This window comes from Oncorhynchus mykiss, chromosome 30 (assembly GCF_057628025.1).
Source record: "Oncorhynchus mykiss isolate SJ-2025 chromosome 30, ASM5762802v1, whole genome shotgun sequence".
In the NCBI taxonomy this organism is placed as follows: domain Eukaryota; kingdom Metazoa; phylum Chordata; class Actinopteri; order Salmoniformes; family Salmonidae; genus Oncorhynchus; species Oncorhynchus mykiss.
Genome location: NC_143051.1, coordinates 1343085 through 1362333, shown reverse-complemented (window position 1 = coordinate 1362333; position 19249 = coordinate 1343085). Strand labels below are relative to the sequence as shown.

General features: G+C 44.7%; 1 long non-coding RNA gene across 1 annotated transcript; it reads right to left on the bottom strand.

Annotated features, from left to right (window-relative positions):
* Window positions 1-2416, bottom strand: LOC149970175 (uncharacterized). Its single transcript, XR_016493759.1, has 2 exons — window positions 2243-2416; window positions 1-2087 (listed from the first exon to the last, which is right to left on the bottom strand). It is a non-coding gene; the product is annotated as an uncharacterized LOC149970175 (long non-coding RNA).
* Window positions 2417-19249: the final 16833 nt, after the last annotated feature.

The following is a 19249-nucleotide window of genomic DNA, read 5'->3' as shown; positions in this document are numbered from 1 at the left end:
AACCTGAGTTATAGTCTATTTGTTGAATCATTTTCATCAAACAAGCACATCATTTTCATCAAACAAGCACTAACATGGTTTGGAAAGAGGGAAAATGAAATACTTTCTTACACTTAGCCCGTAAATGACAATGTTGTCATTGAGTTTCAAAGCTTCACATAGTGCAATTCATAGTGCAATTCATTCTCAGAAGGGGGAAAGGAACATATGAACGTTAAACATCAGTACATTCTTTATCACCACACACAAGGCAATCACTTCGTTGACACTGTCCACATTGCCACGGGTCACCATGACGGTAGGCCCTTAACACTACCTTGGGAGCACCGTTTACAGAACCCCCCCGCCATGAGCATGGCCTATGGACATGCTGCACCATTAATTCAGTGTTTTCGGTGATCAGGATTATCAGCTTTATCAGACATGTAATCAACCAATGAAATTTTGTAGCCCCCCTAACACCAAACAATGACTGAACCCATCCAAACGGATTCCAATTGTTGTCTGGTTGGTGTTCGTTTGCGAGATCACCGCTGAGCTCTTTCAGATGCTCCACTACAATAGTCACCCTGGGGTATGAATGTACAGCAATGGTCACCTATCGTTCGGCGCCCTCTGCAGGAGATGTGATGCTACTACTACTACAGCCAACTTCCCTTCTGGTGAGGTGGCCTCCTGTTTACAGGGAACTGTGGTTATTTTTTCAAGCATTGTATCTTCTTTGACAAACCCCTCACTGAAAGTGACAATAGAAATGACAAAACTATCTCTGCAACTAACACCCTTATGCAAACATATGCCCCGTATATACTTAGCCTCCGGCTACAAATACATTTGCACATAAATCCTTCCATCTACCCACAACATGTTAGCACCCTACTATCAATGTTATACAACCCAAATTTATAATGTCAGTCTTCAGTGCCCCACTTTGGGTCTATCGCTCAAATTCAAGACCCTCAACTTAGCACACACCGACACAGTTAGAATGTACATTTACAAACAGGGAACCATATATAGACAGTATGTACTACTTATATTACCAGTATTAACTGTTCTCATTACTGTTTGTCCCCGTCTTACGCTGTTGCGAGTGGCATGTTAATGACAGATCGGTATCCCAATTAATTTGTATCTACATTACATTAAGCTTCTCAGTGTGTAGACTTCCAAAATCAACATGATAGCCCAAATAAACAGTTTATCAACAGTAAATCTATTTTTTATTTTTTATTTAACCAGGTAAGCTTGTCGAGAACAAGTTCTCATTTACAACTGCGAGCTGGCCAATATAAAGCAAAGCAGTGTGACACAAACAACAGCACAGAGTTACACATGGAGTAAACAATTTACAGGCACAGTTGACAGCCACCCTCCTTCCCGGCCACTCTTCTTCTGGCGTTTCTTCATGTTCTGCTTCAGATAGTGTTTCAGTTCGTCCTCGCAAATAGCACATGTTCAAAGTGGATGGCCCTCGATAATGTCTGTCACCTGAGCCTCCACTGTCCTTTACAGTCCAGTATGTCTTGTCCATTTTCCTCCCAGGACACATGAGACTGCATGAGAGAAGTTTGGACAGGATCTCTCTCCGTGCTCACTCCACATGGATTCATGTCACACTCGTGAGAGAAAAGGCAGTTGATAGCGTCGACTGGATGCTGTGTACAGGTCTCACGGTAGAAGTGGTGCAGGACAGGGCCGTAGTGAACACCATTTTTTTTTCCCCCATTACTTCAGCTGGCTGGGGGGGGGGGGGGGGGTCACTGTTTTTGGTCGATTTATCCTTACATGCATCAAGATACCGTCTGTAGTCCAGTGGAGGCTGGTGACGTTTAAACTTTAGGAGGATTAGAGATCCACGGTATAGGTACGGAATGCACAGAGACGACAAAGTGTGTTTAAAAAAATCGTAAAATACTAATTATTTTAAACTAAAGCATTTAATAAAGACATTTATAGTACAATATTATGGGGAATGGGAATGAGAGGGCTACTTGCATAGTGTCGGGAAGAGATCACAGTTGTGATTGAATGAGGCATGAGTTGAGGTGTTCAAAGGCTTGACTTCAGTGCAGAACAGGATTTGACTGAGAAGACAAAAAACAATAACACAACACAGTTAGACAAAAGAGCTCCGAATGAGTTAGTCCAAGCAAGGAGTAAAATCTTTGTGTAATGATGTGTTCTCTACATGATGTGACTCTACACACAGTAATGAGAGAAAATTGATTAGGGTCCTCACAGTGGTTGGAGAGGAAACATTCAATGTGCCAGTGGATGAGCGGGCACATGAGACGTGGCTTCAGTTCATGTCAGGAGAGAGTTGACAATGGTAGTGGAGTGGTCATCACCTCTTAATTAGAGAACAGGAGGGGACTTAGCTGTACATACAAACAGCAGAGACATTCCATTACAGCTGTGCCATCGTAGGTTTGGACAACGCGTTTCTTCTTGAAGTTAAACTCAAACATCTCAAAATCCATCAAGTCCAACACAGACTGCACATCTCACCCACCTGACACATCAACGTATCCCAAGAAACGTTCCTGAATAAAGCCCATCCACATACCTGGTGATAACTGACAACTGCAAGCAGACTGGTGGCACCATAGGTCCCAGAGCGGTCAGACTGGTGGCACCATAGGTCCCAGAGCAGTCAGACTGGTGGCGCCATAGGTCCCAGAGCGGTCAGACTGGTGGCGCCATAGGTCCCAGAGCGGTCAGACTGGTGGCGCCATAGGTCCCAGAGCGGTGGGGAAATTGTTACCCCCTGTCAACATAACCAAGAAAACCCCTGACCCTATATGGTATGCCAGTGATTCATCAGTTGTAAAAAGGTTTAAGGGTTATGATGGGACCAGTTTTTACTAATCAGGTCACATGGTTTTAAAAAACGGAAAGAAACTCCTGGCTCGGGGGGGGGGGTTCATTTAATTCATAGAAATTCATAGAAATTATATTTAGACTAGATCAGGAGGGGGATTTCCTCTACCCAGACACAGAGACAACTGATAGACAATAGAACTCACAGGGCTGTGCTTGATTTACGTATGTTTTCATCGTGCAGGCCTATGCAACCGTAGGCCTTGTAAAAACACAAGGGTATTGACAAAATACTTATTTTCCACCATAATTTGCAAATAAATTCATTAAAAATCCTACAATGTGATTTTTCTGGATTTTTTTTTCTCATTTTGTCTGTCATAGTTGAAGTGTACCTATGATAAATTACAGGCCTCATCTTTTTAAGTGGGAGAACTTGCACAATTGGTGGCTGACTAAATACTTTTTTGCCCCACTGTATACACCCATTAAAACCTCCCCGCTATACCAACTAACCCTACACCCATTAAAACCTCCCTCCCCACTATACCAACTAACCCTACACCCATTAAAACCTCCCTCCCCACTATACCAACTAACCCTACACCCATTAAAACCTCCCTCCCCACTATACCAACTAACCCTACACCCATTAAAACCTCCCTCCCCACTATACCAACTAACCCTACACCCATTAAAACCTCCCTCCCCACTATACCAACTAACCCTACACCCATTTAAACCTCCCTCCCCACTATACCAACTAACCCTACACCCATTAAAACCTCCCTCCCCACTATACCAACTAACCCTACACCCATTAAAACCTCCCTCCCCACTATACCAACTAACCCTACATCCATTAAAACCTCCCCGCTATACCAACGAACCCTACACCCATTAAAACCTCACTGCTATACCAACTAACCCTACACCCATTAAAACCTCCCTCCCCACTATACCAACTAACCCTACACCCATTTAAACCTCCCTCCCCACTATACCAACTAACCCTACACCCATTAAAACCTCCCTCCCCACTATACCAACTAACCCTACACCCATTAAAACCTCCCTCCCCACTATACCAACTAACCCTACACCCATTAAAACCTCCCTCCCCACTATACCAACTAACCCTACACCCATTAAAACCTCCCTCCCCACTATACCAACTAACCCTACACCCATTAAAACCTCCCTCCCCACTATACCAACTAACCCTACACCCATTAAAACCTCCCTCCCCACTATACCAACTAACCCTACATCCATTAAAACCTCCCCACTATACCAACTAACCCTACACCCATTAAAACCTCCCTCCCCACTATACCAACTAACCCTACACCCATTAAAACCTCCCTCCCCACTATACCAACTAACCCTACATCCATTAAAACCTCCCCACTATACCAACTAACCCTACACCCATAAAAACCTCCCTCCCCACTATACCAACTAACCCTACACCCATTAAAACCTCACTGCTATACCAACTAACTCTACACCCATTAAAACCTCCCTCCCCACTATACCAACTAACCCTACATCCATTAAAACCTCCCCACTATACCAACTAACCCTACACCCATTAAAACCTCACTGCTATACCAACTAACCCTACACCCATTAAAACCTCCCTCCCCACTATACCAACTAACCCTACACCCATTAAAACCTCCCTCCCACTATACCAACTAACCCTACACCCATTAAAACCTCCCTCCCCACTATACCAACTAACCCTACACCCATTAAAACCTCCCTCCCCACTATACCAACTAACCCTACACCCATTAAAACCTCCCTCCCCACTATACCAACTAACCCTACACCCATTAAAACCTCCCTCCCCACTATACCAACTAACCCTACACCCATTAAAACCTCCCTTCCCACTATACCAACTAACCCTACACCCATTAAAACCTCCCTCCCCACTATACCAACTAACCCTACACCCATTAAAACCTCCCTCCCCACTATACCAACTAACCCTACACCCATTAAAACCTCCCCACTATACCAACTAACCCTACACCCATTAAAACCTCCCCACTATACCAACTAACCCTACACCCATTAAAACCTCCCCACTCTACCAACTAACCCTACACCCATTAAAACCTCACTGCTATACCAACTAACCCTACACCCATTAAAACCTCACTGCTATACCAACTAACCCTACACCCATTAAAACCTCACCGCTATACCAACTAACCCTACACCCATTAAAACCTCCCCACTATACCAACTAACCCTACACCCATTAAAACCTCCCCACTATACCAACTAACCCTACACCCATTAAAACCTCACTGCTATACCAACTAACCCTACACCCATTAAAACCTCACTGCTATACCAACTAACCCTACACCCATTAAAACCTCACTGCTATACCAACTAACCCTACACCTATTCAAATCTCACCACTATTCCTCTACTTGACCCGATCTGATCCTACACCAGGCCAACATCTTCTCGTTCAAAACACCTTGTAACTCTTCTGCAGTCCAATCTCGCAACCCCCGTACTTTTCATCAGCTGCCAACACATCTATTCTCTGTGATTCAATGACAGTTGATAACCATGGCTCTGAATGCTAAGGAGCCAACCTTACTGAAACGCATGTTATTCCTATCACACTCTATGAACGCTAAGGAGCCAACCTTACTGAAACGCATGTTATTCCTATCACTCTCTATGAATGCTAAGGAGCCAACCTTACTGAAACACGTTATTCCTATCACCCTCTATTGTCCTCGGCCTACTTACACAGATCATCTCAAATCCCTCACCCTGGACCCATCTTCCTCGTTCTGTCTTCTTTGCCTCAGCTTAAGACACCTTCTGCACTACTCTGACCTTGGCAACCTCAACCTGCCATTCTCTCACCGGACCGGATAAGAAGTTGTACATATGAGCAGTGGCAGATGTGCAGAGGCATTTTGTTTTGGTCAGTCACAGCTCTCATTACTGACCTCTTGTGAAAGGGAGACGCTACGACATGGGGCATTGACATGGGGCATTGACATGGGGCATTGACATGGGGCATTGACATGGGGCATTGACATGGGGCATTGACATGGGGCATTGACATGGGGCATTGACATGGGGCATTGACATGGGGCATTGACATGGGGCATTGACATGGGGCATTGTACACACAGCAGAGGAATATCCCTTCATTCGAACATAACAGAATATGAACCAAATACAGTCTGATGATGATAACAACTGAACTTATATGAATGTGATTCTTTCAAGGAAGGGGGAAAAGTATGATGCCCTTTTCAAGTATTATTGTAACAGGGCCAGCGGACCTGTACCAATGACTTCTGGGGCATGTACTGAACCATATTTGGTAAACCCATCCCACGCCTCCAGAGGGCACAAGAGCACATCTACTAGAGTATAGGGACACAGTATACACTCTGTTCTCTTCTAGCCCAGTTGAAGTGAAGCAGCCTTACCTCAAGTGACACTGCCACAAAAGTAGGATAACTCAACCCCATATTCCAAACTAATACAGTGTATCATTGATGTGATTTATGTCATATTATAAATCATGGGTTATTTTCTTACAGAAACATGTGGTGTGTTGAGAAATCACTGTGAACTAATCCTGGTCTGTGTTGGACTCCTCTGGGCTACAGCATGACTGAACAGTCGTAAACAGCTCAGTTAGAGCATCCACTGTCTGTCTAAACATAGAAATAGAGGCCAGGCTTCAGTTAGAGCATCCACTGTCTGTCTAAACATAGAAATAGAGGCCAGGCTTCAGTTAGAGCATCCACTGTTTTCCTAAACATAGAAATAGAGGCCAGGCTTCAGGCAGAGCATCCACTGTCTGTCTAAACATAGAAATAGAGGCCAGGCTTCAGTTAGAGCATCCACTGTTTTCCTAAACATAGAAATAGAGGCCAGGCTTCAGGCAGAGCATCCACTGTCTGTCTAAACATAGAAATAGAGGCCAGGCTTCAGGCAGAGCACCCACAGTTATAGCTAGTATACTGCTGTCAGAGAGAGAGAGTGAGACAGATACAGCTCTAACTAGTATACTGCTGTCAGAGAGCGAGTGAGACAGATACAGATAGTAAACTGATGGCATGCCAGGGGGAGAGTGAGACGGATAGTAAACTGATGGCATGTCAGGGAGAGAGTGAGACAGATACAGATAGTAAACTGATGGCATGTCAGGGAGAGAGTGAGACAGATACAGATAGTAAACTGATGGCATGTCAGGGAGAGAGAGAGACAGATACAGATAGTAAACTGATGGCATGTCAGGGAGAGAGAGAGACAGATACAGATAGTAAACTGATGGCATGTCAGGGAGAGAGAGAGACAGATACAGATAGTAAACTGATGGCATGTCAGGGAGAGAGTGAGACAGATACAGATAGTAAACTGATGGCATGTCAGGGAGAGAGTGAGACAGATAGTAAACTGATGGCATGTCAGGGAGAGAGTGAGACAGATAGTAAACTGATGGCATGCCAGGGAGAGAGTGAGACAGATAGTAAACTGATGGCATGTCAGGGAGAGAGTGAGACAGATAGTAAACTGATGGCATGTCAGGGAGAGAGTGAGACAGATACAGATAGTAAACTGATGGCATGCCAGGGAGCGAGTGAGACAGATACAGATAGTAAACTGATGGCATGTCAGGGAGCGAGTGAGACATATACAGATGATCCATACTTCAGCAACACTTCCTGACTTGTGAGCAGTCCTTAAACTGGCACCCTCTGGGCCCTGGTGAAAAGTAGTGCACTATACAGGGAATAGGGTCTATCACAGTAGTGCACTATAGAGGGAATAGGGTGCCATTTGGGCTGTAGCCTCAGTGTTTGTGTTTAACTCTGCTGATAAATGCGAAATCCCACTCTATCCATGTTGAATGCAGAAACACTTCTATTGTGATCCTAACATACTAAACAGCAGTTACAACCAACAGCTCAAACGGTGCCACAAAGCCCTTACATGGCGAGAAGGATATTGTAACAAAGTCTTTATTTGTGCCCAAAATACGCAGTAAGTAAGCCCTAAATCAGCTGCATTCCTTGGATAGAATTATCTGGACGATGACATCATGTTGATTAGTTGGTGGATAACAACATGGACTATGACATCATGTTGATTAATTTTGGTGGATAACAACATGCTGGTGATTGTCTGTTAGTTCCCCAGTACAGTACATGGTGGTGAATGTCTGTTAGTTCCCCAGTACATGGTGGTGAATGTCTGTTAGTTCCCCAGTACATGGTGAGGATTGTCTGTTAGTTCTCCAGTACATGGTGGGGATTGTCTGTTAGTTCCCCAGTACAGTACATGGTGGTGATTATCTGTTAGTTGCCCAGTACATGGTGATAATTGTCTGTTAGTTCCCCAGTACAGTACATGGTGGTGATTGTCTGTTAGTTCCCCAGTACATGGTGGTGATTGTCTGTTAGTTCCCCAGTACATGGTGGTGATTGTCTGTTAGTTCCCCAGTACATGGTGGTGATTGTCTGTTAGTTCCCCAGTACAGTACATGGTGGTGATTGTCTGTTAGTTCCCCAGTACAGTACATGGTGGTGATTATCTGTTAGTTGCCCAGTACATGGTGGTGATTGTCTGTTAGTTCCCCAGTACATGGTGGTGATTGTCTGTTAGTTCCCCAGTACATGGTGGTGATTGTCTGTTAGTTCCCCAGTACATGGTGGTGATTGTCTGTTAGTTCCCCAGTACATGGTGGTGATTGTCTGTTAGTTGCCCAGTACATGGTGGTGATTGTCTGTTAGTTCCCCAGGACAGTACATGGTGGTGATTGTCTGTTAGTTCCCCAGTACAGTACATGGTGGTGATTGTCTGTTAGTTCCCCAGTACATGGTGGTGATTGTCTGTTAGTTCCCCAGTACAGTACATGGTGATTGTCTGTTAGTTCCCCAGTACAGTACATTGTGGTGATTATCTGTTAGTTGCCCAGTACATGGTGGTGATTGTCTGTTAGTTCCCCAGGACAGTACATGGTGGTGATTGTCTGTTAGTTCCCCAGTACAGGACATGGTGGTGATTGTCTGTTAGTTCCCCAGTACATGGTGGTGATTGTCTGTTAGTTCCCCAGTACAGTACATGGTGGTGATTGTCTGTTAGTTCCCCAGTACAGTACATGGTGGTGATTGTCTGTTAGTTCCCCAGTACATGGTGGTGATTGTCTGTTAGTTCCCCAGTACATGGTGGTGATTATCTGTTAGTTCCCCAGTACAGGACATGGTGGTGATTGTCTGTTAGTTCCCCAGTACATGGTGATAATTGTCTGTTAGTTCCCCAGTACATGGTGGTGATTGTCTGTTAGTTCCCCAGTACAGTACATGGTGGTGATTGTCTGTTAGTTCCCCAGTACATGGTGATAATTGTCTGTTAGTTCCCCAGTACATGGTGGTGATTGTCTGTTAGTTCCCCAGGACATGGTGATAGTCTGTTAGATCCCCAGTACAGTACATGGTGGTGATTGTCTGTTAGTTCCCCAGTACAGTACATGGTGAGGATTGTCTGTTAGTTCTCCAGTACAGTACATGGTGGTGATTGTATGTTAGTTCCCCAGTACAGTACATGGTGAGGATTGTCTGTTAGTTCCCCAGTACAGTACATGGTGAGGATTGTCTGTTAGTTCCCCAGTACAGTACATGGTGGTGATTGTATGTTAGTTCCCCAGTACAGTACATGGTGAGGATTGTCTGTTAGTTCTCCAGTACATGGTGGTGATTGTCTGTTAGTTCCCCAGTACAGTACATGGTGAGGATTGTCTGTTAGTTCCCCAGTACAGGACATGGTGGTGATTGTCTGTTAGTTCCCCAGTACAGTACATGGTGGTGATTGTCTGTTAGTTCCCCAGTACAGGACATGGTGGTGATTGTCTGTTAGTTCCCCAGTACAGGACATGGTGGTGATTGTCTGTTAGTTCCCCAGTACAGGACATGGTGGTGATTGTCTGTTAGTTCCCCAGTACAGGACATGGTGGTGATTGTCTGTTAGTTCCCCAGTACAGGACATGGTGGTGATTGTCTGTTAGTTCCCCAGTACAGTACATGGTGGTGATTGTCTGTTAGTTCCCCAGTACAGGACATGGTGGTGATTGTCTGTTAGTTCCCCAGTACAGTACATGGTGGTGATGTTGATACATGAGAGAGTTTGTGGTTGTTATTACAATCCTCTGTCTCATTACTTTGTGTCACAAATGACACGCTATTCCCATCAATGTAGCGCACTGTGTAGGGAATAGGGTCCATCAAAGTAGCGCACTGTGTAGGGAATAGGGTCCATCAAAGTAGTGCACTGTGTAGGGAATAGGGTCCATCAAAGTAGAGCACTGTGTAGGGAATAGGGTCCATCAAAGTAGCGCACTGTGTAGGGAATAGGGTCCATCAAAGTAGTGCACTGTGTAGGGAATAGGGTCCATCAAAGTAGAGCACTGTGTAGGGAATAGGGTCCATCAAAGTAGCGCACTGTGTCGGGAATAGGGTCCATCAAAGTAGCGCACTGTGTAGGGAATAGGGTCCATCAAAGTAGGGAATAGGGTCCATCAAAGTAGAGCACTGTGTCGGGAATAGGGTCCATCAAAGTAGTGCACTGTGTAGGGAATAGGGTCCATCAAAGTAGCGCACTGTGTAGGGAATAGGGTCCATCAAAGTAGTGCACTGTGTCGGGAATAGGGTCCATCAATGTAGCGTACTGTGTAGGGAATAGGGTCCATCAAAGTAGTGCACTGTGTAGGGAATAGGGTCCATCAAAGTAGCGCACTGTGTAGGGAATAGGGTCCATCAAAGTAGCGCACTGTGTAGGGAATAGGGTCCATCAAAGTAGCGCACTGTGTAGGGAATAGGGTCCATCAAAGTAGCGCACTGTGTAGGGAATAGGGTCCATCAAAGTAGCGCACTGTGTAGGGAATAGGGTCCATCAAAGTAGCGCACTGTGTAGGGAATAGGGTCCATCAATGTAGCACACTGTGTAGGGAATAGGGTCCATCAAAGTAGCGTACTGTGTAGGGAATAGGGTCCATCAAAGTAGCGCACTGTGTAGGGAATAGGGTCCATCAATGTAGCACACTGTGTAGGGAATAGGGTCCATCAAAGTAGCGCACTGTGTAGGGAATAGGGTCCATCAAAGTAGCTCACTGTGTAGGGAATAGGGTCCATCAAAGTAGCGCACTGTGTAGGGAATAGGGTCCATCAAAGTAGCGTACTGTGTAGGGAATAGGGTCCATCAAAGTAGCGCACTGTGTAGGGAATAGGGTCCATCAAAGTAGCGCACTGTGTAGGGAATAGGGTCCATCAAAGTAGCGCACTGTGTAGGGAATAGGGTCCATCAAAGTAGAGCACTGTGTAGGGAATAGGGTCCATCAAAGTAGCGCACTGTGTAGGGAATAGGGTCCATCAAAGTAGCGCACTGTGTAGGGAATAGGGTCCATCAAAGTAGAGCACTGTGTAGGGAATAGGGTCCATCAAAGTAGCGCACTGTGTAGGGAATAGGGTCCATCAAAGTAGAGCACTGTGTAGGGAATAGGGTCCATCAAAGTAGAGCACTGTGTAGGGAATAGGGTCCATCAAAGTAGCGCACTGTGTAGGGAATAGGGTCCATCAAAGTAGTGCACTGTGTAGGGAATAGGGTCCATCAAAGTAGCGCACTGTGTAGGGAATAGGGTCCATCAAAGTAGCGCACTGTGTAGGGAATAGGGTCCATCAAAGTAGAGCACTGTGTAGGGAATAGGGTCCATCAAAGTAGCACACTGTGTAGGGAATAGGGTCCATCAAAGTAGCGCACTGTGTAGGGAATAGGGTCCATCAAAGTAGCGTACTGTGTAGGGAATAGGGTCCATCAAAGTAGCACACTGTGTAGGGAATAGGGTCCATCAAAGTAGCACACTGTGTAGGGAATAGGGTCCATCAAAGTAGCACACTGTGTAGGGAATAGGGTCCATCAAAGTAGCACACTGTGTAGGGAATAGGGTCCATCAAAGTAGAGCACTGTGTAGGGAATAGGGTCCATCAAAGTAGCGCACTGTGTAGGGAATAGGGTCCATCAAAGTAGCGCACTGTGTAGGGAATAGGGTCCATCAAAGTAGCGCACTGTGTAGGGAATAGGGTCCATCAAAGTAGCGCACTGTAGGGAATAGGGTCCATCAAAGTAGCACACTGTGTAGGGAATAGGGTCCATCAAAGTAGCGCACTGTGTCGGGAATAGGGTCCATCAAAGTAGCGCACTGTGTAGGGAATAGGGTCCATCAAAGTAGCGTACTGTGTAGGGAATAGGGTCCATCAAAGTAGCACACTGTGTAGGGAATAGGGTCCATCAAAGTAGCACACTGTGTAGGGAATAGGGTCCATCAAAGTAGCGCACTGTGTAGGGAATAGGGTCCATCAAAGTAGCGCACTGTGTAGGGAATAGGGTCCATCAAAGTAGCACACTGTAGGGAATAGGGTCCATCAAAGTAGAGCACTGTGTCGGGAATAGGGTCCATCAAAGTAGTGCACTGTGTCGGGAATAGGGTCCATCAAAGTAGCGCACTGTGTAGGGAATAGGGTCCATCAAAGTAGCACACTGTGTAGGGAATAGGGTCCATCAAAGTAGCACACTGTGTAGGGAATAGGGTCCATCAAAGTAGCGTACTGTGTAGGGAATAGGGTCCATCAAAGTAGCACACTGTGTAGGGAATAGGGTCCATCAAAGTAGAGCACTGTGTAGGGAATAGGGTCCATCAAAGTAGAGCACTGTGTAGGGAATAGGGTCCATCAAAGTAGCGCACTGTGTAGGGAATAGGGTCCATCAAAGTAGCGCACTGTGTAGGGAATAGGGTCCATCAAAGTAGAGCACTGTGTAGGGAATAGGGTCCATCAAAGTAGTGCACTGTGTAGGGAATAGGGTCCATCAAAGTAGCGCACTGTGTAGGGAATAGGGTCCATCAAAGTAGAGCACTGTGTAGGGAATAGGGTCCATCAAAGTAGTGCACTGTGTAGGGAATAGGGTCCATCAAAGTAGCGCACTGTGTAGGGAATAGGGTCCATCAAAGTAGCGCACTGTGTAGGGAATAGGGTCCATCAAAGTAGCGCACTGTGTAGGGAATAGGGTCCATCAAAGTAGCGCACTGTGTCGGGAATAGGGTCCATCAAAGTAGCACACTGTGTAGGGAATAGGGTCCATCAAAGTAGCACACTGTGTAGGGAATAGGGTCCATCAAAGTAGCACACTGTGTAGGGAATAGGGTCCATCAAAGTAGCACACTGTGTAGGGAATAGGGTCCATCAAAGTAGCACACTGTAGGGAATAGGGTCCATCAAAGTAGCACACTGTGTAGGGAATAGGGTCCATCAAAGTAGCACACTGTGTAGGGAATAGGGTCCATCAAAGTAGCGCACTGTGTAGGGAATAGGGTCCATCAAAGTAGCACACTGTGTAGGGAATAGGGTCCATCAAAGTAGCGCACTGTAGGGAATAGGGTCCATCAAAGTAGCACACTGTGTAGGGAATAGGGTCCATCAAAGTAGCACACTGTGTAGGGAATAGGGTCCATCAAAGTAGCGCAATGTAGGGAATAGGGTCCATCAAAGTAGCACACTGTGTAGGGAATAGGGTCCATCAAAGTAGCACACTGTGTAGGGAATAGGGTCCATCAAAGTAGCGCACTGTGTCGGGAATAGGGTCCATCAAAGTAGCGCACTGTGTAGGGAATAGGGTCCATCAAAGTAGCGCACTGTGTAGGGAATAGGGTCCATCAAAGTAGTGCACTGTGTAGGGAATAGGGTCCATCAAAGTAGAGCACTGTGTCGGGAATAGGGTCCATCAAAGTAGCGCACTGTGTAGGGAATAGGGTCCATCAAAGTAGAGCACTGTGTCGGGAATAGGGTCCATCAAAGTAGCGCACTGTGTCGGGAATAGGGTCCATCAAAGTAGAGCACTGTGTAGGGAATAGGGTCCATCAAAGTAGAGCACTGTGTCGGGAATAGGGTCCATCAAAGTAGCGCACTGTGTAGGGAATAGGGTCCATCAAAGTAGCACACTGTGTAGGGAATAGGGTCCATCAAAGTAGCGCACTGTGTAGGGAATAGGGTCCATCAAAGTAGCACACTGTGTGGGGAATAGGGTCCATCAAAGTAGCGCACTGTGTAGGGAATAGGGTCCATCAAAGTAGCGCACTGTGTAGGGAATAGGGTCCATCAAAGTAGCGCACTGTGTAGGGAATAGGGTCCATCAAAGTAGCGCACTGTGTAGGGAATAGGGTCCATCAAAGTAGCACACTGTGTAGGGAATAGGGTCCATCAAAGTAGCGCACTGTGTAGGGAATAGGGTCCATCAAAGTAGCACACTGTGTAGGGAATAGGGTCCATCAAAGTAGCGCACTGTGTAGGGAATAGGGTCCATCAAAGTAGCGCACTGTGTAGGGAATAGGGTCCATCAAAGTAGCGCACTGTGTAGGGAATAGGGTCCATCAAAGTAGAGCACTGTGTAGGGAATAGGGTCCATCAAAGTAGCACACTGTATAGGGAATAGGGTCCATCAAAGTAGCACACTGTGTAGGGAATAGGGTCCATCAAAGTAGCGCACTGTGTAGGGAATAGGGTCCATCAAAGTAGTGCACTGTGTCGGGAATAGGGTCCATCAAAGTAGCGCACTGTGTCGGGAATAGGGTCCATCAAAGTAGCACACTGTGTCGGGAATAGGGTCCATCAAAGTAGCACACTGTGTCGGGAATAGGGTCCATCAAAGTAGCACACTGTGTCGGGAATAGGGTCCATCAAAGTAGCGCACTGTGTAGGGAAGAGGGTGACATTTGGGAGCAGGAAAACAGTCAGCATTGGTCACCAGGAATCAGGACTAATTTGGGACGTAGACTATGTTTGTGTTCATGTTGTTGTACCAAAAAAAAAAAACAGACAAACTAAGTTCCTGAAGTCCCAGTAGACAGAAGCAGGACAAGAGTATCATGGCCTCCTCAACCTCAAATAACTGTTTTCTTGTGAGGCAATTATACTGAGAAGTTGGTTAATTCTACAGATCAGAAGATTCCCTCACAGTCAGTCATGGGATTCCTTCAGGATGTTTTGGTGTGAGATTAAATCTTTATAGGATGTTGACCCACTGACACATTCAACCCCTCGGCAACACACGCACACAAACAAGGTTTGTCGTCAGAGTTTGTAGATATTGTCTGGGTAAATGTTTTATCAATGAGTCATTTAAAAAGTATAGTTTTAAAGTGTCTCTGTCAACACTTGGACATACCCTAGCATCTAGTTTGTGTCAGTGGTGGTTATGGAGTAGCAGACCTGGAAATAACACTGTGCTCCACAGGATTAGGCATAACAGTAGGGTGTAACAGTAACGGTAGATTATAACAGTAGATTATAACAGTAGGGTGTAACAGTAACAGTAGGGTGTAACAGTAGGGTGTAGCAGTAACAGTAGGGTGTAGCAGTAACAGTAGATTATAACAGTAGGGTGTAACAGTAACAGTAGGGTGTAGCAGTAACAGTAGGGTGTAACAGTAGATTATAACAGTAGATTATAACATTAGGGTGTAGCAGTAACAGTAGGGTGTAGCAGTAACAGTAGGGTGTAGCAGTAACAGTAGGGTGTAGCAGTAACAGTAGGGTGTAGCAGTAACAGTAGGGTGTAGCAGTAACAGTAGGGTGTAGCAGTAACAGTAGGGTGTAGCAGTAACGGTAGATTATAACAGTAGATTATAACAGTAGGGTGTAACAGTAACAGTAGGGTGTAGCAGTAACAGTAGGGTGTAGCAGTAACAGTAGGGTGTAACAGTAACAGTAGATTATAACAGTAGGGTGTAACAGTAGGGTGTAACAGTAGGGTGTAACAGTAGGGTGTAACAGTAGGGTGTAGCAGTAACAGTAGGGTGTAACAGTAACAGTAGATTATAACAGTAGGGTGTAACAGTAACAGTAGGGTGTAACAGTAGGGTGTAGCAGTAACAGTAGGGTGTAGCAGTAACAGTAGGGTGTAGCAGTAACAGTAGGGTGTAACAGTAACAGTAGATTATAACAGTAGGGTGTAACAGTAGGGTGTAACAGTAGGGTGTAGCAGTAACAGTAGGGTGTAACAGTAGATTATAACAGTAGGGTGTAACAGTAGGGTGTAGCAGTAACAGTAGGGTGTAGCAGTAACAGTAGATTATAACAGTAGGGTGTAACAGTAACAGTAGGGTGTAGCAGTAACAGTAGATTATAACAGTAGGGTGTAGCAGTAACAGTAGGGTGTAGCAGTAACAGTAGGGTGTAACAGTAGATTATAACAGTAGATTATAACAGTAGGGTGTAACAGTAACAGTAGGGTGTAACAGTAGGGTGTAGCAGTAACAGTAGGGTGTAGCAGTAACAGTAGGGTGTAACAGTAACAGTAGATTATAACAGTAGATTATAACAGTAGGGTGTAACAGTAGGGTGTAACAGTAGGGTGTAGCAGTAACAGTAGGGTGTAGCAGTAACAGTAGGGTGTAACAGTAGATTATAACAGTAGGGTGTAACAGTAGCAGTAGGGTGTAACAGTAACAGTAGATTATAACAGTAGGGTGTAACAGTAACAGTAGATTATAACAGTAGATTATAACAGTAGATTATAACAGTAGATTATAACAGTAGATTATAACAGTAGGGTGTAGCAGTAGGGTGTAGCAGTAGGGTGTAAAAGTAGCAGTAGGGTGTAGCAGTAGGGTGTAGCAGTAGGGTGTAACCATAGGGTGTAACAGTAACAGTAGGGTATAACAGTAACAGTAGGGTATAAAAGTAGCATTAGGGTGTAACGGTAACAGTAGGGTGTAACAGTAACAGTAGGGTGTAACGGTAACAGTAGGGTGTAACAGTAGGGTGTAAAAGTAGCAGTAGGGTGTAACCATAGGGTGTAACAGTAGGGTGTAACAGTAACAGTAGAGTAACAGTAACAGTAGGGTATAACATTAACAGTAGGGTATAACAGTAACACTAGGGTATAACAGTAACAGTAGGGTATAACAATAACAGTAGGTTGTAACAGATGTAGGGTGTAACAGTAGGGTATAACAGTAATAGTAGGGTATAACATTAACAGTGGGGTGTAACAGTAGGGTGTAACAGTGACAGTAGGGTGTAACAGTAGGGTGTAACAGTGGGGTATAACAGTAACAGTAGTGTGTAACAATAACAGTAGGGTGTAACAGTAACAGTAGGGTATAACAGTAGGGTATAACAGTAACAGTAGGGTGTAACAATAACAGTAGGGTGTAACAGTAACAGTAGAGTAACAGTAACAGTAGGGTATAACAGTAACACTAGGGTATACCAGTAACAGTAGGGTGTAACAGTAACAGTAGGGTATAACAATAACAGTAGGTTGTAACAGATGTAGGGTGTAACAGTAGGGTATAACAGTAATAGTAGGGTATAACATTAACAGTGGGGTGTAACAGTAGGGTGTAACAGTGACAGTAGGGTGTAACAGTAGGGTGTAACAGTAACAGTGGGGTATAACAGTAACAGTGGGGTATAACAGTAACAGTAGGGTGTAACAGTAGGGTGTAACAGTAGGGTATAACAGTAACAGTAGGGTATAACAGTAACAGTAGGCTGTAACAGACGTAGGGGATAACAGTAGGGTATAACATTAACAGTAGGGTGTAACAGTAGGGTGTAACAGTAACAGTAGGGTGTAACAGTAACAGTGGGGTATAACAGTAACAGTGGGGTATAACAGTAACAGTAGGGTGTAACAGTAGGGTGTAACAGTAGGGTATAACAGTAACAGTAGGCTGTAACAGACGTAGGGTGTAACAGTAGGGTATAACATTAACAGTAGGGTGTAACAGTAGGGTGTAACAGTAGGGTATAACAGTAATAGTAGGGTATAACATTAACAGTAGGGTGTAACAGTAACAGTAGGGTGTAACAGTAACAGTAGGGTGTAACAGTAGGGTATAACAGTAACAGTAGGGTATAACAGTAACAGTAGGGTATAACAGTAACAGTAGGGTATAACAGTAGGGTGTAACAGTAACAGTAGGGTGTAACCGCGACAGTAGGGTGTAACAGTAACAGTAGGATGTAACAGTGTGCTGTAACAGTAGAGTATAACAGTAGGGTGTAATATTTTTTTTTAATATATTTTTTTTAACCTTTATTTAACTAGGCAAGTCGGTTAAGAACAAATTCTTATTTTCAATGACGGCCTAGTGGGCTAACTGCCTGTTCAGGGGCAGAACGACAGATTTGTACCTTGTCAGCTCGGGAATTTGAACTTGCAACCTTTCAGTTACTAGTCCAACGCTCTAACCACTAGGCTACCCTGACGCCCCGGCACTAGTTACATTGGGGTGTAACATTGGGGTGTAACATTGGGGTGTAACATTGGGGTGTAACAGTAGGGTGTAACATTGGGCTGTGACATTGGGGTGTAACATTGGGGTGTAACATTGGGCTGTGACATTGGGCTGTGACATTGGGCTGTGACATTGGGCTGTGACATTGGGCTGTGACATTGGGCTGTAACATTGGGGTGTAACATTGGGGTGTAACATTGGGGTGTAACAGTAGGCTGTGACAGTAGGCTGTGACAGTAGGCTGTGACAGTAGGCTGTGACAGTAGGCTGTGACAGTGGGCTGTGACAGTGGGCTGTGACAGTGGGGTGTAACAGTGGGGTGTGTGACACTCAAACTTTGAACTCCTGTGTTATTTGTTACAGCAACACTTTCCTCACAGATTAACTTTGTTCAGCGCCCATTTGTTTGGCTTGGTAAAATTCAGGTAAACATTCACTTGAGTGACCCAGTTTTATGTAATTGGTTCTATAAAAAACAAAATCCATAACTATTCTGTAACTGGTGTAGGGTGACACAGACACAAATTGTGACAAACTGTAGCAGGATGAGAAATGAATCACTAGTTACAGAATAGTTATGGATTTCGTTTTTTATAGAACCAATTACATAAAACTGGGTCACTCGAGTGAATGTTTACCTGAATTTTACCAAGCCAAACAAATGGCCGCTGAACAAAGTTAATCTGTGAGGAAAGTGTTGATGTAACAAATAACACAGGAGTTCAAAGTTTGAGTGTCACACACCCCACTGTTACACCTTATTGTTATACCCTACTGTCACACCCAAATGTTTACAGCTATTGAATATTCCCCGAATCTTGTGACTATGCATAATTCACCCTGTAAATAAACTTGGATTTAAACCATTTCACTCTGTGAGGAGCATAAGCTGGATCTGTGTTTCAAACAAGTGAAAGAAATTAGAAACATTTCCATATTTATTTAGAACAAACAAGAGTTTAGATTAGAGCAGTGGTGCCCAACTCCGGTCCTCGAGTACCCCCTACAGTACACATGTTTAAACACAATTGATTCAACTTGTCAACTAATCATCAGGCCTTCAATGAGTTGAAT